Below are 24,223 nucleotides of genomic sequence, written 5' to 3'. Positions count from 1 at the left end.
GCGGAAAAGCGTCCGTGCCAATCTAGACACTCTGTTCCGAAAATGCTTTTAACGGAAAACTTTTCCGTTAAAAGCATTTCCGGAAAATCATACCAGTGTAGACGTAGCTTCTTTGTTTTGTGCTGGATGATCTGATGTGTCAATATTTTATAAACATTCACCCTTGCAATTCGATTTTATATATGCATGATAAATCCTATGCTATAGGTATATGTAAAAAATGAACTCTGCTCAGAAGTAGGTGGAACACACTGTTTGGGGGGAAGGGATATTTTGGTTTGGCCAAGGGATATTTTTCAAAATGTAATGTATTATTTTGGGTAAACTGGATATAAAGTAAATGGTTTAAAATACCTCACTAAAATATTCGTGGAGTCAAATTTAACCTGTGTACAGCAAAGTTGGCTCTCAAAATAGAACAACACTCATCTCCTTGTTTCTAAAAGTCTCTTACTTATGAACTGAAGGTAAAATTCAACGCTGTGCATAGAGACTTCTCCTGGTTTCTGCACCACTTCAACCAGCGGGACTTAAGTGCTGTGCAAAGCCTTGTGCAGTAGGTCTGCCCAAGGGCAGGCCTGCTGACAGGTGAGGGGAGGCAAAGGGGGCAACTGAAATTTGCTACTGGAGTGCCATGCAGTGTGTACTGGACAACTCTAAGGGCTGGGTGGGTGGCATAATGCGCTCCGGGGGGTGCTGGGGGTGGGTAGGCACTCCATGCTCTGGGCAATGCTAAGGGCTGTCTGTCTCAGCCTCGTCCCTTCTTCCTAAAGCCCCAACCTTTCTGGGAGCTCAGAGCTGGGCCCCCGCATCTTTCCTAGGGGCCTGGCATGGCTGTCGGCTCCCCTGCACAAGAGTGAGATTCACCCTGATTCCTTAAGGCATTTCATGCTCCGTATAACCAGACAGACAAGCATACAGTACCTGCCCCAGTGGGCTTACAATCCCAAGGACATGATGCAATAGAGCAGTGGCCACCAGCCAGTAGATCGGAATCTACTGGTAGATCTTGGAGCCTCTGACAGGTGATCCTGACTGGTTTGGCCAAGAGGCTATTACAAAGTATGGGCACTTCAGCTGCCCCTCCCCCCACTGCTGCACATCTCCTGCCCTTTGCCTTGGAGCTGCCCCTCAGGAGCTTCCTGCTTGCGGTGCAGGGCAGCAGAGAGAGAAGAGGGGCGCTGATGTCAAGGTGCCTGCTCTCCCACCTTGTATCCTATCTCCACAGAGCAGAGAGAGACCACAACAGGATCTGGGATGGAGTTTGCTGGTTTCTTTTGGGAGTGGTGCAGGGCCAGGGCAGGGGTGAGCCTGCCTCAGCTTCACTGCACCACCACCCAGGAGCCACCTGAAGTAAGCAGGGCTCAGCTGGAGCCCACATCCTGAAACCCCACCCTAGTCATAACTGTCCTCCCAACATCCCTAGTCCCAAGCACCCCTGCATCCAAATGTCCTCCCAGGGCTAACACCTAGAACCCCCTCCAACATCCCAAATGCCTGCAGCTCAGAGCTCCTCTCAGACTCCAAACCCCTTAGGCTATAGAGGTGTGACAGGCAATAATGCAATAAGTGTAAGTCAGATGAGGAGAAGAAAAGATGCTGAAATCTGATGCTGTGGAGAAGGTTTCAAAGAGTTGAGTGATGTTGCCATATTGATGGGCAAAGATGATGGTCTTGGCTGTAACCTGGATTGAAGGGGAACAAGATGAGTGTAAGGAAGGTCAAAGAAAAGGTAGATGCAGTATTCATGTTGGGAAATGACTTTAAAATCCTACCTATTGAAAGCTAAGGCTGGGTTTAATCCCCATGGTTATATCCCACTGTGTTCTTGTTGCCCCCAAAAAACAATTTGTAAACCTATGTCAGGCCTCCTACCTCCCTCCACTCCCCTCTACCTGCCTCCCCAGTTATTCAAACATGGCCTATTTCATTCTTCTTCTAAAATCTCTGCATTTGTATTGATTATTTGTTTAAATTTTAATTCCCCTGGTATGGGGCCTTTCACACCAGGTGAGAATTCTGCTTTGTCAGTTCAGTTTAGGGTGCCATTCACTCTGTGCCCTGCCCACTCACAAGAATGGAGGTGTGATAACACAATGACAGATGCATTAGGAATGCAGAGGATGATATTGTGCATGAAGTCTAGGCACCACTTAAGTCCTAGTTAAATTCTCAAAATAGGGCTTCTGTGGGACTTCTCCATCTGCCATGTACTAGCTGTCTGCACAGGGGTGAATTTCACTGCAACAGAGCACAATAGGACATTGCTATATATGTGAGTACTACTACCGCTCTTAGAACAAAGCTAGCTCTAATTTTAGCCCAACTAACATGTTTAGCACAGCAAGTAAAATGTTCCATAGCTTTTTGAAAGGGCAAAGAACTGCCCTTGTTGTCAACGATGTGCCTTTAAGAGATTTGTTTCAACTTTTAGAGGAATGAATCTACTGAGCATGAAATGCATTTTAAACTCTGGACATACTATTTCTTCCAGTTAGATTTATTTTATTTTATTTTGTTTAATGTTCATATTTGTTACTGGAGGCAGAACAAAATGGAATCCCTGTGAGTAAAAATCTAGCGGAACAAGCTTTGTCATCATGCATAGCTTTGGGCTGCTCATTTCTGCATAATACCTAGTCTAGAGCCTTCCAGGACTGCACTTTTTCAAACAAGTCTGCTTCTACCCTGAGATGTACTGTGTTTACTCCCTTCTCTTAAGAGGTACATCTTCCCTTCAGTTGCACACACTTGTTTTCTGCTAACTGCAGTTTAACCATGTATGGAGAGGATATTGAATTCTTCTAAGTGCAGGAGGAGACTGGGAAGTATTTCAAAGCAGTATATTTCTTCATACAGACAAACTTAAGATAACCAGGGGGCTTGTATGAAAATGGTTGCTAAGGAAAAAGAAAGTCTTCTCCTGGAGCTATGGCAACTCCAGGTTTGAGTTGATATAACTATGATTAAAGCAACCTATTTTCCTAATGATGATATACAGGAGTTTCAGAAGTATTAGCCAGAGGTTTCTTTCTAAGCTCATAAGAGCTTGTATAAAACTATTTGAAGTGAGGGGAAAAAAGGAAAATATCTTCCATGTCCATATATGGGACTATTTTTTAATTCTAAAGCCAAGTTCTAATTCATCTCTGTACCGATGCATCAATTTAATTTCAATTGAAAACCTTGGCTTTTCTCTGATGGTGAATGCACTTTGTTGCAATTAACAGCAAACATTTGTGCCAGTTCCTAAGGAACTACTTTGAGACCATTCATCTGTGCGATGCTGTGTCAGAGGCTGCTGGTAGAGCCTGCAGAACCTTTCCACAGCTTCCTTGTAATGAGCAGTTGTTTTATTTATGTCTGTAATATTTTAAGCCTGGGATTTTTAAAGGCGCCTATGGGGAATCGGATGTTCAAGCTCTTTGAAATTTGCTGGGAATTGGGCATCTGACTCTCTCATGCCCTGATCCTGAAGTTATGCAAATCATGATAGTAAAGAATAGGCATGATTGTTCATACGAGTGGGGCCTGAGGCTCCATTGACAATCCCAGCCTAAATGCTAATGGCCAGATATCAGTAATGGCTACTATGTTATAAACCTTTTATCACAGTGAGTCATTCTGAGTTGATGGACATGCAATCCTTTCATAAATGTAGGAGCTGGATGCTTGCAAACAAGCCAAATACAATTTGAAATACGCCCCAGTTTCTGCAAACCAAGCAATCATAATAAGCATTGTGAACAGCGATTACCAAAATCTGAGAATTCCTAGGGTACTCCCCAATTTAGGCCATGTCCAAACTCAGCAAATAGGTTGTGTATTAAAACAAGTTAGCTAACATCAGTTTAACAAACAAAATGCTAAATAAGACTTTACTCCTAGACAGGACAAATTCTGCTTAAAAATATTAATTGATCATGGTTAACTCTAGTCTCTCTATCATCACTCAATTAACACATTTTTTTCAAATGCCAATTTTGGCCTATGTGCACTCCATCGATGATATAGCTACATGGGGTGCAAAGCCCTGTTTAAAGTATGTTAGGTAAAATTGTTAGCTAACTTAACCTATGGCTAGTTTAGATGTGGCTGGGGACTCTAGTACACCTGGGCTTTTATGCTCCCAAAGCAGGGCTTTCCATGTTGGCACTCGCTTCCCCCTTCGTACAAGAGAACCTCAATTTGTTGACCTTCAGGGTCCATTATAAGGACTGGTCTCTGCCTGAGATGAAAATGGTAGGGGATTTCTAAGAAGCTGTTTGCCAGAAAAGGAGGTTAATTTATACACAGTTTGACCATCAGAGAATACTAGAACTGGAAGGAACCTTGAGAGATCATTGAGTCTAGTCCCCTGCACTCATGGCAGGACCAAGCACCATTAAACCAACCCTGACAGGTGTCTGTCTAACCCGCTCTTAAACATCTTCTATGATGGAGATTCCACAACCTCCATAGGGAATTTATTCCAGCACCCTGAAAGTTTTTCCTAATGTTCAGTCTAGACCTCCCTTTCTGCAACTTAAGCCCATTGCTTGTTGTCCTGTCCTTAGAGATTAAGAAAAATAATTTATCTCCTCCTTGTAACAACCTTTTAGGTACAGGTTGAACCTCTCTCAACCAGGACTCCCTGGTCTAGAAACATCTGTGGTTCAGCAGGACCACTGATGTTGCTGGACCAAAGAGCAGCTGGAAGGCCAGAGGCAGGAGCCCTGTGGGGAATAGGAACCCAGCCATGTTGACTGCAGGGAGGTCAGTGGCTGGGAACCCTGCTGCGCAAGTCCAGTTGAGCCGGTGGCGGGATGGCTGGAATGCCCGCGGGCTTTGGCAGGGCAGCAGTTTGCTGCAGTAGGTCCAGGAGCCCCAGCAGCAGGACCACGGGACTGCCACAGCAGGGCTGGCAAAGCCAGAAGCCAAGGCAATGGGACTGGTGCTTCCCCAGGAGGGCTGACAGGGTCAGGAACCTCAGTGCCTGAGCTGCAGTGGGGGGAGAGTGGGAGTCCCGGCAGGAGGACTGCAGGCTGCAGGGCAGGTGCTGCAGTGGCTGAATTGGTGGGGTCAGGGAACAGCAGCAGCAGGGCAGTGGTTTGCTGCGGCAAAGCTGAGAGCCCCACTGGTGGGACCGTGGGCTGTGATAGCAGGGCTGGTGACATGTGGGAAGCCTGCCGGGAGGCCAGTCCGGGTGCGGAGCTGGGCTGGGGGGCCAGTGTTAGGGGGCAGAAATAACTTCCCCTGTTCCTGAAAAATTCCTTCTTCGGGATCTTACAAGGAGGTCTGGAGGGAGCTGGACCAGGGAGGTCCAGCCTGTATTTGAAAGTTGGTATCAGTCTTCTCTTTTCCAAACTAAACAAAGCCAGTTCTTTCAATCATCCCTCATAGGTCTTGTTTCCTAGATCTCTAATCATTTTGGTTGCTCTCTCTGGACATTTTCCCATTTGTCCACATCTTTATAATGTGGCGCCCAGAACTGGACACATTACTCCAGTTGATGCATAATCAGCACAGAGTAGAGTGGAAGAATTACTTCTCGTCTTGCCTACAATGCTTCTAATAATACATCCCAGAATATATATATATATTTTTGCAACAACGTCACCCTGTTGATTCATGTTTAGCTTGCAGTCCACTGGGACCTCTAGATCCCTTTCTGCAATATTCCTTCCTAGATGGTCACTTCCCATTTTGTATGTCCATCTTATTCTCTGTAACTGCATAGAGTAGGAGACTATCACATTTCACAAGCCAGAGGGATGATGTCCCTAGCCTTTATTTGCCAGAAACTTGGAATTGATAGCAGATGGATCACTTAATAATGACCTGTTCTGTTTAGTCCCTTTGGGACACGTGGTATTGGTCATTGTTGAAAGACAAGATACTAGGTTAGATGGAAAATTGATCTAGAAGACATAAAATAAAGACAGTCCCTGCCTGAAAGTGCTAACTATTATACCCTCTAGATACTTTTCCTAGGGGAAGAAACAGTGTGTCTATAACCAGAGCCAATGCTGACCACACTTATTGTGCTGTATTGATTGTGAAGCAGACACACAGAACTCTGCAGATACATTTTCTTGGCACATACCTTGGTGGTATTAGTCTAATGAAAGAATGTTCTTAGGCAATATTCTACAGCTCCTTATAGCTCAGCTTCAACAATCTGTCAGTATAAGGCATCAGTGTATATGCCTGGGTGAGCACATTCTTAAAAAAGGGTATGATGTATTGTACAGTAATATTATGCATGAGCCAGACACCACATTTCTGTACACCCTGTGCAGTGTCTAAAACAGTGAGGTGTCCAATCCAAAAATAATTTGGTCCTCAATGTCAAATCCTGATGAAAATAAAGAAAAATGCACAGCAGCAGTGTTCCCCCTCCTCCCCACCACAATCTTTAAATTGCTTCTACAAGAGCTTTTACAAGTACTTCTTATACTCTGCAGGCTGGGCCTGATCTTACATTCCATGCATCTCAATGCTCCTATTACTTACCATGGAAAACTAGGTGCACAAGGAAGTTGAGATCAGACATTATGGGCTCATGCAGCCCTCCTTGAGGCAAATAAGGATGCAATCTTGCTGAACACGTGCACCTTCTCTCAGCCCAGTGAGTTCTCAACAGCTCTGGGATGAAGCTTAAGGCCATTTCTACACTAGGTGAAATAAATCCTTCCTATTATTGTTAACACCCGTTGACTGAACCTCTGTTAGCAATGTTGGAAGTCTTTCAGCATTGTGTGGATTACGCCTCCTTTGAGCAAATTTATAGACATAGTGCCAATGATAGGGCCAGCCATGAAGTTGAAGAACTGGTGTGTTAGCAATAGTGAGTAACTTTTCAAATACCTCCCTAGTATGGACAAGGCCCAGGAGTATGCCTGGAGAAAGCTACAGGATGGAGAATAGTTTAGATCAATTCTTATGGTAGAATGCTAATTCTAAATCAGAACTGAACTTGAATGAATTCTTCACAGTAGTTTGGCAATGTTGGGCAGACTATTTTGCACAATTCCTGTTTCCAGCTCTCCAACAGAAGGTAGCTCTTGTGTTTCCATCTTGACTTGAAGTCAGAGATATCAGAAATTTAATGAGGCAGCTGGGTCTTGTGAGAATTCCAACTCAGTCTTCCCTCCAAACCTGTATCTGCTTATCTGTAGCAAGCCAAACTTTGAGGGGTTTTCCCATTGTCGGTAAAAATAGGGCAAGTCTCTGATCTGAGAAGCAGAGGATAAGAGGAAGCTGTCAAATGACCTGAGTGGCACAGAAAAGCTGAAAGAAAATGAGCAATGCACAAGGGACCTGAGGGGATATTTGAAGACACTTATTTACGTCTAGACTACATGCCTCTGGCGACAGGCATGTAGATTAGACTACCCGGCATAGGAAAATGAAGCAGCGATTTAAATAATTGCCACTTCATTTAAATTTAAATGGTTGCTGCGCTGAGCCGATCAGCTGTTTGTTGGCTCCTGGGATGAGACATACCTGGGAGGTTGAAAAATGCCTTTGATGTCGACTGCGGAGCGTTCAGACTACTGTGCTGAGCTGACAAACAGCTGATCAGCTCAGCGCGGCAGCCATTTAAATTTAAATGAAGAGGTGATTATTTAAATCGCCGCTTCATTTTCCTATGCCGGGTAATCTAATCTACATGCCTTTGTCGCCACAGGCATGTAGGCTAGATGTACCCTTACTTTTCAGTGTTAATGTATTGTTTGATTATAATAATCTCATTTATAGAAGATCTGTGTAGACAATAGCAGTGTTCACTATGGATTATGTGAATTTACTTTCTTTTCTTATTATAAAGAAGATGTTGTAATTATCACTAGAACAGTTCTGTATAATTAGAAAAGAGAAACTAGAACATGGAAGGCCCTTTATTTGTTAGAAATAAGCCTTCTTCCAAAACCAGCTATCCCTTTCTATTGAATGAAACCGAGCTTGTGTGACACATGAAGATGTCTCTAGCACTCTCTCTAGAGGCAGTGTTGTCCTGTGAATAAGGCACTGGGCAGAATGTTGGAAGAACTTGGTTCTCTTCCTGTTTTTTTTCCACTAACTTGTAACGTATCACTTAAGTACCCTAGGGCTTATTTTCTACATCTGTAAATGAGAATAATGATGCCTAACCTCCTTTCTAAAGTGTTCTGATGTCCTCAAGGACTTGTGCACATGTTTAATTTTATGCACTCTGAGTAATCCCATTGAATTAAGTCTGTTTGCATGCATAAAGTTAAGTGTATGCATACGTCTTTGCAGGGTTGAGGCCAGTATAGCTTATTAATAGGACTGGCTGCAAATTTTCTATTTTAATTTTTTTGCAGTTTTCAAATACATGAATGTTTTAAAAATAATGTCCTCAAGTCAAAATATTTTCATTTAGATATGCTACAAGAGCATCTCATGGGAATTGTAATTCAGTTGTCACATAGACCCATTTTCTTCTATGGGTGAGGTTCCTCCACTAGGCTAATTTCATAACAAACTGCCTCCCCTCTCCAAAGATGAGACCAAGTGCCATTAGGGAGATGTAATCTAACCCAGGAGCCAAGCCTATTAAAAAAATGGAAACACAGGGCACCCATACTACAGCTTCCACGAAACACAGGGTATCACTCCTGAATCAACATATTTTGGGGTTTGGCTAAAATATTTCCACATTGACATTTTTGCTAAATAATAAAAATTTCTGTAGAATTTGTTTGTTAGGGTATGTCTACACTTGCAGCCTATTTCGGAATAGGGCTGTAAATGTAGGCATTCAGAATTGCAAATCAAGCCCGGGATTTAAATATCCCGCACCTGATTTGCATCTTCCAGGCCGGGTGCCATTTTTTAAATTTACAAGCCAGGAATAACTGCCTGCGTCTACACGTGGCAGTGAAATGGGCGTTTGAAATAAAGCCCTATTTCGAACTACCTGTTAAACCTCATTGCAGGAGGAATACAACAACATACCTCCAATTTCTAATGAACACAAAGAAAGTTGAATAGCATTCTGCAAATGATTAAATGGGGTACAATACAGTACAGAGTGATCTGCAAAGTTAAGCTAGAGATCTGCATTACTTTTGAAAATAAAGACCACATGCATTTAAAGATTAAAAGCTTCCCCACTGTCCCTTTCAGACACAGCTGAAAGAGTTATCTGATGATAAGCAAATGATACACATATATTTGGGTAGCTATAAGATGCCTTGGTTCAGGACTTCAGCAATAGAAATGCACTAGCACTTCTACTGAAAGCCCTTTTCAATGTAATCCCTCTTCATTTCCAAGACGTTTCTGAACCATCTATGCCAGTTATGTTGTATTAATGGCTCCCCCACCTCAAACCATCAGTTTAAAGGGTTCTTCTAACAAGAAAAGAATCTAACTTAAGTGAGATGGTGATCACTACAGCTTTCTCACTCATGAAATATTATTCCATGCTTGGCTTTCATACAAGGGCTGTAATTGTGTTCAGATGTGCCTTAAAGAACAAATTTCCCTTTGTACTCCTGCCCCTTCTGTCACATGCTCAAATTATCCTTCTGAACCACACCACCTTCTCCTCCGATGATACCTTCTCCTCCATGTCTGTTCCCAATGTCTCACTACCCTCTTCACCTCTTCCAACCCTTACATCCTTGATGGCCTTTCCTTACTATCCCCTCTGGTGGCACGGCTCACTTTAACCCAGTGTTTCTCAGTGTTCTGCAGGCCTACTTTGGGAAAGCCTCTACTGGGCCCATGCCACTTTGTTTACCTAAAGGGTCCATAGCCATGGAGCCTCGCAGCTCCCATTGGCTCCAGTTTGCCATTTCCAGCCAATGGGACTTAAGCATGTACTTAAGTACTTTGCTGAATCAGGGCCAAAAAAGATTTGGCCTTTGGAGCCTAACTCAGTCCTGCACCAGTAGCAGCTCTTGCAAGGCCCCCAGGACACATGCATTCCCTTACTCTGCTAAATTTACAGAAATGTTTCTGACTCTTTTCCTCTCCTTTATGCTTGTATCTATTTGATGCTCTTCCTGCCTGGAAAGAGGAGGAGGCAGTGAACACTTTGTATTTCCAAAATTGATAATAGCTACTGCAGGGCAAAGTTACTTTATTTTATTTTCCTCTGCCTGCTATATTTTCATTAGCAGCTTGCCTCTGCTTGGTATACAGACCTTTCCTCCACCCTGTCTATCAAAACATCATGTGATAATGAGACCCAAAGGGGGCAACTGGATTGCATCTTTCCTGGGTGCTGTGACTGAACTTTTGGGTGACATCAATGTGTTTACTGTCTCTTCTCTGTTGCAGGATGCGATTGAATCCCTATGGGGGAGAGAGAATTGTGATTTAACTTCTCAAAAATGTGTCTGGGAGAAGTGAAGAGTCTGATTTCAGAGAAGTTCTCTATATCTTCCTATTAAAACACCAATTGCCTTAACTAGTTTAATAATAATAGTTAGCACTTACACTGTGCTTTTCTTTTCATCTGCAGTGCTTTATGCACATTAAGCCTTACTTTATCCCCATGTAGTAGGTGTAGTAGCCATCTCTCCTCTCATTTGGCAGATGAGAAAATGGAGACAGAGCAGGTAAATGAATTGCCCAGGTCCATAGATGAAGATGATACTTGTGGTCAGAAGTTCTCTGCTGCTACGTTTATGCTCAGACCACAAAGAGGACCCTGATTGCACATCTCTGCAATGTTGTATGGGTAAGTATTGCTTCTTCCTTTTTTTTTTTTTTTAGACCTCATTTATTTTGATTATGGAAGGTTGTGCTGCTGTGTGAGTATATGGATCAGGACTGTGCCCCTCAGTTTTCTTGCATGGCTGAATTGATAATGGTAAATGACACCAGTGCAAATAGCTTCTTTGTCAAGATAGAGGGTATATTGGCTTCTTTGAATATGTGGCTGTGAAGTTTTATCTGTACTTCCCTTAGGCTGGCAGGCTGTTTTCTTCTCCATTATGCTGTTCCTCCTTGCCAGGTTTTATACCTACAGTTCTATGTGCTTGTTAGAGCTTGTAGTTTCTGGAGAAGTATAACATGGAGTGGGAATCCAGAGTGGTAAATCAGGGTTGAGATTTTTCCATGAATAATTAGTTCTTGTTCAAGCTGGGAGGAGAGGGGGAAGCAAAAGGGTTTGAAAGAACTTGGGATTTGAAGGCGTTTGTATATTTTTGTTTGTTTGAGGAATAAAACCTCTGAGAATATCTACACAGTGAGGTAATTTCTGTTTGCTGGTTGTGCTCCACTTCATTCCCTACCCTTCACCACCATCACCCACCAAAGCACCCCCAGCCAAACACGAATGCTGACAAAACAAAATGGAGTGGTGGAAAGGAAACAGAACTGATTTAGATCAGGATTCTGGATTAGAGTGAGACCTGCCAAGCAAATGGCCAAACCATCATCTCATGTAAGTTAGTGCTGTCAAAAGAGCTACACAGATTTTAGACATCTGAAGCTCTGACCCAGCTGTTTAGAAAGTGGGAAGTTGGCTCTAAGGAAGGTAGGTCCAGGACTACAGAGCCACCTGGGTTCCTTTATAATACCTTTCAATTAATTTTGAGATTATTTTGGAGGAATCCATTAAAAGGGATGGCTGCTGAGAAACCAGAGGAGGGAGGGACATCAAAGCTTAATTTACAGTAGCATTAGCATGTTCGTTGTGACATTTAAATGGATATACACTGCCTCAGACAAACACTTGTCAGTTGGAAGCTGTGTTTTTTTTCCCCCTGTGGCTTTTTAAATATACTTTTGCAATGTAAATACTACATCAATACTACATCCCAACGTGCAACTTGAAATCCTCTTAGTGAACAATAACAGAAAGAGAGGGATTGTCTGACAGTGGTTAGAGATCAGGTCAGGGAGCTGGAGCCCTAAAACTCAATGATGGGCAGCTTTCTAAATGTCACAAAGAGATAATAGTCTTCTGATAGCTGTGACACTGATATGGGCTCACATTTATTTATTTATTTTATTTATTTGTTCCTCAACTTCCCCATCTGCAAAATGGGAATAATCTCATTTACCTACCTCACTGGTGTTATGAATTTTAAATAATCTTTGTAAAGTGCTTTGGGATAGAAAGACTATTATAATTACAGTATAAACAATTAATTGAGTCTTCCTCTGAGAACTTACACTTTAGCAAAAAGTTACCAGCTCTGGGAGAAAAAAATGATAAACTTTGGCTCAGATACTCCAAGCTGTTCTGAATGGGCAGAACCATGCACCCACACAGACCAGCTGGCGGGATTGGGTTGAAGATACTTCTATTACTGACATGTTGCCATCTTGAGGATGGGATACAATAGCTCACAGCTATATTTCACAGTGAATAGGGCGAGGAGGCAATAATCTTTATAAGACTCCCTAATTACCAGGGCTTGACAAACCCCGGCGAGAGCTACTCACCAGCCCCACACCATGCATGCACCAGACTGGCACTGCGCATGTGCGAAGTGCCAGTGAATGGGGCGCACGGAGTGACCAGCTGAAATCTACTTGCCATGGGTGAGTAGATTCACCGGTTTGTTGAGCCCTGCTAATTATCATGGCTGTCTTTTGCACCTGAGTATTATGGACAGGATGTAGGCAGTCTTGCCTAGTGGTCAGAGTAGGAATCATGTCTAGAGAGCACAGCAGGCATCCAGGTTGGGAAATGAAACCACGGGTCAGCAGCAGAGTCAACTGCCAAGTACCAGAGCCAGAGGACAGACCAGAGACAGAGTGCAGCTTGAACGTCAGCCTAGGACAATGGTTTTCAAACTATGGGTCATGACTCAGTATTGGATCATGGAATGCCAGGCACTGGGTACAGGGCCTTAGGCCGATTCGTCCAGTTCTAAGCTGCAGAAGGAAATAAAATGGGATGCTGTTAGGGGATAGTATCATTGAAAGAAACCAAGAGGCCAAATCACAACCTCCGTGGACTGAGCTCCCCTCAATGTCTCCTAGTATGTAGGGTTAATTCCATATTTCAGCCAACAAATGTTGATCAGAAGGTCCTGTGTGTGGAATCACATTTGTTGATGAAGCATTTCTCAAGGAGTTGCTTATGTGAGTCAGCGTGCTTCATTAAAGTGTGTAAAGTTGTCACACTAAGATCCATAGCATCTCTGTCAGGCAACTCCCTGATGCTTTTCAGCTGTCGGACATGATAAAGGAAACATGGAAAACCGTTCCATATTACAAATGCTCTGAGAGCTAGTTGCCACTTTTTACTTTAAAGAAGATAGCAAAAAATGTTAACTGAGAGCATGCTATGGACACCAGCCAACTAACTACGTTAAGGAATGGGCAGCTATGTGATTAGTGGATAAGGGGAGGCGCACTCTGGGTCTGCTGTGCCTCTGCATTTCAAATGTGTAAGAGCCCAGCGGCCGCCACGGACTGGTGCAAGCCAGGACTGCTCAGTCCCAGTTTGTTCAGGTCCAGCAGCCCCTGTTCATGGTTGCCTGAGCTGGACGTGGGCAGGGGCTGCTGCCAGCCCTCCCCAGCACAACCTCTGGTTTCCCTCCTCCCCCCTTGTTGCTTCTCATGCAGAGGCAGCAAGGGAGGGGGAAGTGAATAGTCAATACTTGCTTACATCTCTACAGCCAACACAGGTGATCTTAAAATAGGCTCCAGTGTATCAGAAAGTACATGCCTTTGAGAAGTGAGATTTTAGCAACAGCTGAACAGCTGAGCTTTTGCTCATTTCAGCAGGAAGTTCGATGTGCATGCAAATGAAGCTATTATAAAGATAAGCAGAACCTAAAATATTTTATATATCAGAAAATAGTGAGCCTGGAAGGAAAAGGCAGTTAAAAGGAATTATTCTAAAACTGTTTCTGACCGCTCTATAGGTCGTCATTAACGATGATCTCTTCAAACCAGGAGTGATGTCTGTATAAGAATAACCACAAATATAAAGGCCAAATCTAGTAAACATTTCCTAAACGGGGAATAGCTCTGGCATCAAACCCATCCAAGTGTACAGTTTGCAATGGAAAGAATATTCCATTTATTACTGAACTGTAAATTGTGAGTCTCCACAGTAATACAGGACTAATCATTTTACTGGTCCACAGATGGGGATGGAGGAGGGCTTTTATTATGCATGGTAGAAAAATCTTTCCCATCTGGATTCAGACTTTAATAAAGTTTATTTTGTTAAATGTCCTGCTTTTAAACATTCACTTTAGTTAATTACTCAGTCTAGACCTCATGTTTAAGGCTGGATTCTGCTATTCTGCTGCTGTTGAATTCAATGGTAAAGCTCCCACTAAGTTCAGTGGAAGTATCCCTTGATCTTGCTGATGCTGAATAGGATTCTATTACATCCAAGGACTTGAATTCATATTATCTTATACCAGTTGGCTATATGAGTCAGATATTTGGCCCTTAATGACAGGGGAGTGATGTAGGTGTAAAATACTTTTAATTGCTACGCTCAGGAAGATGTTCTGTTTGTTTGGTGTGGAGGCATTCTGATTGGAGAGAATAAACTCTGTACCCCTGTCATACAAACCTAAACATTCCTCTAGGACAGCATTCTGACTTCTATAGGACTTAGGGTATGTCTACACTAGCCCCCTAGTTTGAACTAGGGAGGCTAATGTAGGCATTCGAAGTTGCAAATGAAGTCTGGGATTTAAATATCCTGGGCTTTATTTGCATCTTCCCGTCCGGGTGCCATTTTTAAATCCCCTTAGTCCGAACTAACTAACGAGGTGTAACAGTTAACTCGAAATAAGGATTTAGTTCGAGTTAACGTTTGACTGCAGCATGTAGCCGCGGGCAGTTAGTTCAGACTAAGGGGATTTAAAAATGGTACCCGGACGGGAAGATGCAAATAAATCCCGGGATATTTAAATCCAGGGTTTCATTTGCAACTTCGAATGCCTACATTAGCCTCCCTAATTCGAACTAGGGGGCTAGTGTAGACATACCCTTAGTTTCCTTTAGGAGCCTTTCTAGAAACTCTGTTCCCACTATGACATAGGGAGTCATAGTGATGCTCCTAATAAGCAAAGAGGAGTTGGATATTGGCAACAGGAAAGTGAGGAAACTTTCTTCCCTGGTTGGAACTTAAATAGGTATAACCTATACTTAATAACATCTAAGACTGAGAAATCTTGTCCATAGACTTTGCCTCCTTACCTCCTATTTTGAACCATTGTGACAGAGTAGTCCAGACAGTAAAAAATAACATTTTAGAAAAATAAATGGCATTATTGTCCTTAATCTGTGCGCAAGGTGATTGATTAAGGCTCAGGGCTCAGACTGAGGGAAATGAGTTCTGTCCTTGGCTCTGCAGTGCACACTCTTTCTGAGGTTAGGCAAGTCTCTTAAGTCTTCCCTGCCTCTCTATTTCTCCACCAGCAAAACAGTACTTACTTCATAGGGTTCTTGTGGGGCTTGATTCATTTTATTGTTGTGGTAGCTATAATAGGAGTCCATCGTGGACCAAGTAGCTATTATACTAAGATGTGGCACCTGTCCTAAAGCTCTGACAATCTCATATGTGTAAATTGCTTTGAGATACTCCAGTGGAAAGTGCAATTGAAATACAAAGTATTATTATTATTGTATTTGGAGGAATATATTGGAATTTCAAGCTAACACTTTAAGGCTTTGTCTACACTTGTGCAAGAACAGCCTTTCTCGCGCAAAAACTTGCCTGCTGTTTACACTGCATGCGCATTCTTGCACAAGTAAATTTACAGTCTAGACGTTGTAAAACAGGGCTTCTTCTGGAAGAGTTATTCCTCTCCCCATGAGAAATAATCCCTCTTGCGCAAGAGCTCTTCCACAAGAGGGCAGTGTAGACAGGCAACATGAATTTCTTGCTCAAGAAGCCCCTATGGTTAAAATGGCCATCAGAGCTTTCTTGAGCAAGAGAGCATCAACACTGCCATGGATGCTCTTGCGCAAAAGCACATCTCTTGTGCAAAAGCACATGCCAGTGTAGATGGGCTCTTGTGGAAGACTTTTTGTGCAAGAACTCATCTGCAAAACAGTTCTTGTGCAAGAAGCTGCTAGTGTAGATGTAGCCAAGAGTATGTGAGTGTGGACGAACTTTCCTGCTCCTACCTGTAGGCTAGGGGGCTCTGTACTGAAGTGTGCAATCTGGAGAGCAAGATCAGTCTGGAAAAAGCCAGCCTAGAACAAGATGGGGTGGATTGTGACTCTCTTTCAGTGGGAGCAGTCTGCTTTGATTCTCTCTGTTTTTGGTTACTGTGTTATCGTGCTGAATTCTAAGGAAAACAGTGTTAAGTTGCAACCTTCTACAAAGATTTATTTTAAAACAAAAGCACTCTTTCTCTGTTTGTATGTAACGAACATGACAATTATTACAAGAGGGAAGGCACTGAAGATGGCCAATGAGATATGGAAGCATAGATATATTAGTCATCTTAGGAAAAGCTCAAGACAAGGAATGGTTCAGAATCATGCCACTACAGTGTCAGCATTGGAAGGAATTGTGCCTAAGGGAGGGTAATATGCAGACTCCACCATACATGGAATTTCTCCTTTCCCTTTTTTGCCCTCTTCAGGGTGATAGTGCTGTGCTCCTGAGGGCACATCAAGGAAGCAGCCCCTGCATCCCTCATGTGGGATGAGCAGGAAAGGCTTTTTATTTTTCCCTCATGTGCATGAGTCAGGAACAATCAGGCTTCCATTTCTCCAGCACTCCCCACATACTGCAATGTCAGATGATATGGTGCCATGTGATGTAACAGGAGTCTGAGGCAGTTCTCATACATTTGATCTCCACTTGATTCAATTTGTGCAGACATGGAGTCCATCCAGTCCCTCTGTGAAAAGTTAATGAGGTTTTTTAGTTAGTTGCAACATCATATCCCTTAAATGTTGATAAACCTACTGAAAATTACATTCACACACATCCTCTAACACTTTCAGCATGTTGGCTTTGCCTGAACAGAAAATGTAAAGGAAAAAGCCCTTCTTCAATGGTAGTATTAAATTCTGGGACTGGGGTACAAGAAAGATAGAAAACGCTGGTGGGTTTCACAGTATCTAACCAATCTCTTCTAAATACGCAACATGGACATATTTTTCTTTTAGAATGCTGCGGTTGCTCAGAAAAATATTACTTGGCTTTAAAATTGCCAGATTGAAACATGGGAATCGGAGAAGCGAAAGAATTTGGTTTGTTTTTTAATTGCAAGTAGACAACACTATTAGTTTTATTCTGTCCTGCAATGAGTTTCTTTTGTTGCTGGTTTCAGTTACACATTACATTCAATTCTGTATTGGTGTTTAGGGAGCATATGTTTTCATCATAGTGTGACAAGTTAACAGAAGATATTTCTAAAATATGCATATTTATAGAGATTTATAAAAAGATAAATATGAGGAAAATCTGCAGATCTAGAATTCTGTAAGACATTTTCCAGCTGTATTTTGCTAATGCCCAATATGTGCATGACATTGCATCTAAAGAATCTCTGGAAGACTTAAACTATAGCTCAGATTTCTTAGCTGTAGCATCATGACCTGACCTATAGTGGTAATTAGATATTTTACTTTCAAGGACATCACTCTAAAGGACATCAAAAGAAAAGATACTGTAGCATTAAAAAGAGTAGAAGATACATTTGCTTCTGTTATGGCAAATTTACTTCTAGGATTACCATATGTAAGTAAAACAAAATGCCAACACACATGCCTTTTCCCTCACCATTAGGCAACCGTCGCTGTGAGTGAAGACCAGTGCAGTGTGTTTATAGGATCATAGCCTATGCCATTCCTTTTCTAGTTAGTGCAGGGAGAGGGGACTACTTGTGAATTATTTCATATAAATTAAGGATAATCTAGAAATATTGGAAAACTAGAACTTTGTGCCCCACACCTGTTCTCCAGTATAGCTAAGAAGTTTAGTAAGCGTATTTACACACAGGACTTATCCTATCGGATCAATCCATTGGTCTGTGCAACAAAATATGTAATCCTTTCCTATGTTAGTGAGAGTTCAGTTATTGTTATAGATTCCAAAGCTACGTTACTGACATGTGTGCCGCAGCTGGGAAACCATTTATCCTTCAGTAATAATGCACTTGGGATTAATGTTGAACTACAAATACAGGGGGCGACAGACACACATTTTGCATTTTCGGATCTGATGAATGCCCTTATATTTCCAAAGCAGAGGACTAAGTCTTTCCAGCTCCTTTGTTCTCTAGGAAAACAATGACATCTGCTTACCATTCACGATGCAAATGTCCTTGTGGTGTTTAACAGACCATAAATGGTACTCTATCATCTTGCATCTTACAGTACATCAATATGTATGTGCTCTAACCACTTAAAAGGGCACTTCTATTACACATTTCTAAATAGCATTTTTTCCATCTATTCTTCCTTTTCCTTGTCATCATGTCTGTAGCAACAGTATCTTTATTACCAGCTGAGCTATGACACTGATCTCTAAGTTCTTCTCAGCAACAGTCAGTCATGTATCTAATTTCAGCAAAGTAGCCAGCTCAGTAGTTTCGCTCCCTTTCTCCTGCCTCTTATTTCCTTCTGTCTTGGCATTGCTTCAAAGGTCCACCTGAAATTTTAAGCTCATCAAACTTACAGCTTCAACATCGTATCTATTCCAGCCTTCCAGCCAGGAGCATCACGATTCTAACTTTTAACATTCAACATGTATTTTTTGTGTGATGCCCAAAGCACAATAGCCATCAAATATGTGTTGATAATACATCTCATGGACAGGTTTTATTATAGTGTTATAAATGTTCTGTAGGCTAAGAATGTACTTTTGTTACAGTGAAGTCAGCAAAACAGTACTCTGTCAGCAAGAAGGCCAATTTTATTAACAGTGCCTTTTACATCTTGCTTACATATGGTGTTACCATTAAAGAGAATTAATCATACCTGAAGCATTTGCCGTATCATTGGATGTATCTGCTACTCTTGTTTTCATCATAAAATAGAAATGAGCAAAATTATTCAGCAAGACCATGGCCATGAAACGTACTTATTTTGATGTAGTTTGTCTAAGACACAGAAACTGTACAAATATGCACCATTGTGATAACGTGCGCAGGGTGAGCCCTTTGTGTTACTCCTCTTCACTTTAGGGAATTTTAGCTGATGCTGAGCTGTGTGTCAGTTCCCTGACATGCTAGCATGCTCTTCAGGACTCTGACAGTCTAAAACTTACCTTTCCAGACCAATCAGTGAGCCCCAGTTCCTGAGTTCCCCAGAGATACATCACTGCAGTGTCAAGTCCTCTGACTGGACGCTCAGAGAAATTACTAAATTTACTGCCTTCAAAGAGTACACACCAGTCTGTTAGGCTAGCTGTGGACTCACTTTCTCTTTAATACACAGCACTGAGATGGTTCTGTAATAATAGTATAAATGTATTAATGAAGTGATAAATGATACTGACCAAGAAAAAACAGATGAGTATGGTTACAAACAAAGCATGTTTCCTAGAGAATAAAACGCATTTTCTGCAAGTTATAATCTTTATCCAAGCAGGTTCTCACTTATATCAAGTCTCCAGCAACTCTTGACATCCAGGTCAAAAGGATTTAGCTTTCATAGGCTCAGAGGGGCTGTATGATATCGTCCCCTAACTGAAGGATAATGAACATGCATTTTTCTCCCCTTATATAGATAATATATTGTTTCAGGTCCCAGAAGGGCTTACTGGAGTGAAGTTTCAGTTCCCTGGCATGATTGTTAAAGAAGTCTTCTCTCCCCGCCCCCCCCCATTTAGCTTGATGTCTTTGTTTACTGTGCACGTAAATATATTGTCATTTTTCTCCACCTATATGCAAGCCATCCAGACAGGTAAATACACCTGTCTAGGGAAGGCTGGATTCATGCTCTGCCTTCCAAACATGTTTTAGGCCTCAGTTGGAGTACTGTGTCAAGTTCTGGGCACCGTATTTCAAGAAAGATGTGGAGAAATTGGAGAAGGTCCAGAGAAGAGCAACAAAAATGATTAAAGGTCTAGAAAACATGATCTATGAGGGAAGACTGAAAAAATGCGCTTTTTTAGTTGAGAAAAGACTGAGAGGGGACATGATAGTGGGTTTCAAGAATCTAAAAGGGTGTCAAAAGGAGGAGGGAGAAAAATTGTTCTCCTTGGCCTCTGAGAATAGGACAAGAAGCAATGGGCTTAAATTGCAGCAAGGGAGGTTTAGGTTGGTCATCAGGAAAAACTTCCTTTCTGTCAGGGTGGTTAAACACTGGAATAAATTGTGTAGGGGTGTTGTGGAATCTCCATCACTGGCGATATTTAAGAACAGGTTAGACAGACACCTGTCAGGGATGATCTAAATGCTTGGTCCTGCTGAGAGATTAGGGAACTGGACTCGATGACCTCATGAGGTCCCTTCCAGTTCTAGTGTTCTATGAGCATATTTCCAGCACACATCTATATTGTTTTGCACACAATCAGTATGTACATCACACGAAGAGTTTCAGAACCAGTGTTTACATGATGTCTTACATGATGTCTTTCTAGCATACGTATGAGATGTGTATTCTGACAAAAATGTGCTGAGGCAACGACTGTGTCAGGACTGATGTGAGGTATGGGAGATCCCTCATCCAGTTGACATTGACTGACATGCCTTGTGGACTATTGATTTCCAAAGAGAAAGCAGTTCTGATCTATTAATACTATTGATAAGAGCTCCTAAAGTGTTTCAAACAGTTTTTGAAATGCAAGTTTTAAAGAGTTAAATAAAATTATCTATGTCCTTTATTTGCTTTTTTTTTCTTAGTTCTTTTCAATGGTTAAAATTCAAGTTTTTCCTATAATAGCGATTAATAATACTGGACTTCTCAGCAGGCAAAAAGGATATTAAACGGCAGTGTATTTAGACCCAATAAGAATAAATGTTCTTTTCATAGCATATTATCACTCTCTGGGATTTACTTATGCAGATGATTGATACAAATAGTTTGGCTAGAATTAAAAGAAAAACTTTTGGCTAGAACATTTTGTGTCCATTAATAACATCTGCCATTATGCAAGCTCCAGCCAGTTGTACATGGGTAATCAAATACCATGCTTTGAGATAGACAATGCTTCACAATTAACTAGAGACATTGTGAAAGAATAGGATTTATTTTATGCCATTCTCTGAGGTATCAGACAGTGCCGAAAGCAGGACACTGGACTAGATAAAAGACCACTGGTTTGATCTTTGATGGCCACTCCTTTATTGTTCTACAGTCAGGATGGCCAACAGACTTCCCTCATCCCTGGGCAAGATGAGGGGTGCCAGCTCCGTGCCCCCAAAAGGGGTGGCCTCAGGAAGAAAGGGCAGGGATGTGGCTAGCCTCCCAGAGCCAGCCCTTCAGTGCCGCCCACAGCATGTCAGCTGGGACTCGGGTGGTAATTTAAAGATCCTGCCACAGTAGCATTGGTGGTGGCTGGGAGCCCTGGGCCCTTTTAAATCACCAGACCCCTGGATAGCCACCCCCTTTGCCTCTCCCACCTTCCCCTTCCCCCTCCCCCCCAATCGATGGGCCTCTCTACTGTGCAGAAATTTAAGTAATTAGTAACAAGGGGCTTGAGTGAAGAATTTCCAGGAACATGTTTTGGGGAATACTTTCAAAAGCACTTCTATGACATAGGTGATTTAATTTAATTGTATTTGTTACTTCCATTCAGGTTCTTAAAAGCAGTCAGGAGCCTAACTCCCATTGTGAGAATTAGTCACATAAGTACCTTTGAGGATCTCGGCTTTGGGAGCCTAAATCTCATTGAAAGTCAATGGGACTGGGGCTCCTAAGTGACTTGGTTGCTTCTAAAAACTTCACTCTTTGAAAGTGAATTTATAAAAGTCCAAGGATCTATAATGAATATGCTCCTGAGCATCTGAGATAACATGCAGGTCCAAGAGCCTTGCAACCTAACGGAGGCCTATTTGGTGACTCAACCTGACAGCTGAACCAGTGGGGTCTCATTATGCCTAATTCAGAGAAGGTAGATAGTCTGAGAGGCAAGAGGTGAGAAAATATCTTGTAGGGAAGAGTCCTGGAAACAGCTGGTTCAGCATGAAGGTTGTTTGTTTTGTTTTTAATGCTAAGCAGCATGTGTGCTGTGCAAAGACTTGGGTATGAATTCCACTTGTCCACAGCAACAAATAGACTAAAGGATAATCAGATCAGTCATTCAGATTCTCCAACATTTGGGTATGGCTAATGCTATTGTGTCCAAGGGTTTTCCTACAGGTGTCTTCTGGAATTAGTTCTTTGAGCTGTGATGCCCAGGTTCAATCTACTTCAAAAGTGTGTGCACCCAGTGTGCTAGTGAGAGAGCATGATCTGTCAGGGCAGCACATGTGCCCTCTACTGCCTCATGCTGCTGCATGCTTGTATAAAGGGCAGAGCCGTCTCCATCCTCTCATTCCTTCTTCCCATCCAGGATGGTGGTTGAAACACATTAACTTGCTACTACAAGTGTTCCTCCTTTTCTTTGTCTGTTCTATTGTGTGCATAGTTGGTACTCATCATTACTAGTCAATAGTCTTAGCGTTGTCTTTTACTAGTAGGTTTCCCTGTTTACTCGTATACTTAGTGTACACTTTGGTTCCTGCCTGTTCTGGGTACTGATACCTTGACCTGGGGCATGCTTCAGTCCCTGGGATTCAAACCTTTTGATGCAAGAAGCTGATGCCAGTCAGCCACCCAGAGACTGGTGCCAAATCTGCAGGGACTTTAAACCAAGAACTGAAAAGGACAGGAAGGTCAGACTAAATCAGTGGTTCTCAACCCAGGGTAAGTGTTCCCCTGAGGTACAAATTGATTTTCCAGGGGGCCCATCAACTTATCTAGATATTTGCCTAGTTTACAGCAGACTCACAGGTGCTTGAAATAGGGATACTTATGGTGCTGCAGAATTCTTGTATTTGAAGTGGTTTCCATTATATACAGGGTTTACAGTTTAGTTCAATGGCACTCAGCACCCCATTAGAGAGATTGTTCTAACACCTCTGAGCAGTCTACATCAAAAGCACTATAGAAGTCAGTACAAACTAAAATTTTCTACAGACAATGACTTGTTTATTCTGCTGGTACAATATTTATATTCCAGTTGGTTTTGTTTTATAATTCTATGATAAATATGAGAAAGTAAGCCATTTTTTCAGTAGTAGTGTGCTGTGACACTTCTATATTTTGATGTTGGATTTTGTAAGCAAGTAGTTTTTAAGTGAGATAGAATTTGGGGTCTGAAAGACAAATCAAACTCATGAAGGAGGGCCAGTGGTCTGGAAAGATTGAGAATCACTAGATGAATGTGCCTTCCTGGGGATGCAGCCCTACTTCTACCCTCAGAGCCTTCCTATTCAGAGTGCTCACTGAGTGCCTCTATGACATGGAGACACTCCTCCTGACATGCCATAAGCTCAATACTGATCCTCTTCTTCAGTTTGGAAGATTGCATTGAGGAGCCTGCCATCCAGGAGACCAAGGCTGACAGTACTGACATCCAGCAAACAACCTCGGCAGGAGGGTAGAGTGTATAATGTAAAACCCTGTTTAGTCAGTTAATTACTTAAATGGGGGTGGGCAGAGTTCCTCCTCTCTCAAACCAGATTCCAGACATTAGCCATTTGATTAGACATGACTGTCCATCCTACCACAACAGAATGGAATTGCCTCTGCCTTTTTCTTACCTGGTTGTCTATGCTCGGTTGCAGCTTCAGAGATGGCCAAGTTCAGCGTACTCCCCAACATGCCATCTTCTGGACATGTTAGTTTGTTTGGCCACAGAAGTCTTAGTCTCTTTGGACTGGTGGATGGACTCAGCCAATATGTGTGGACATTCCTTTTAATTCTCCACAATCTACTTTGATTCTAGGCTTTTATGCTTCTGTCCTGAATTGATCTCTGGTCTCACCAGGAGTTAGCTCACCATATTAAGAGCCTCCAGTTAAAAGCCTTTCTTCTAGTTTATCAAACTTTTCTTTCCACATCACAGGAAAGAAAACATGGTGGCAGTGTAACAGACAAGGAGGGGCCTTATTGACATTTCTGAACCAAGAGGCGATACTACTTTGGGAATCTTGCATCCTACAGGTTTTTGTATATTGCCATTCATAATATCTGATTTGTGTCCTTTTTTTCTTTTATGTAAGGACTGTCCAGTGTGGCCGATGTATATAGCATTGCTGGCACATGATGGCATATATTATATTGGTAGATGTGCAGGTGAATGAACCAGTGATAGTGTGGCTGA

This window comes from Pelodiscus sinensis, chromosome 8 (genome assembly GCF_052426305.1).
Source record: "Pelodiscus sinensis isolate ZL-2025 chromosome 8, ASM5242630v1, whole genome shotgun sequence".
Taxonomy (NCBI): domain Eukaryota; kingdom Metazoa; phylum Chordata; order Testudines; family Trionychidae; genus Pelodiscus; species Pelodiscus sinensis.
The sequence above is the reverse complement of the archived record's forward strand: the minus strand, read 5'-3'. Positions refer to the sequence as shown.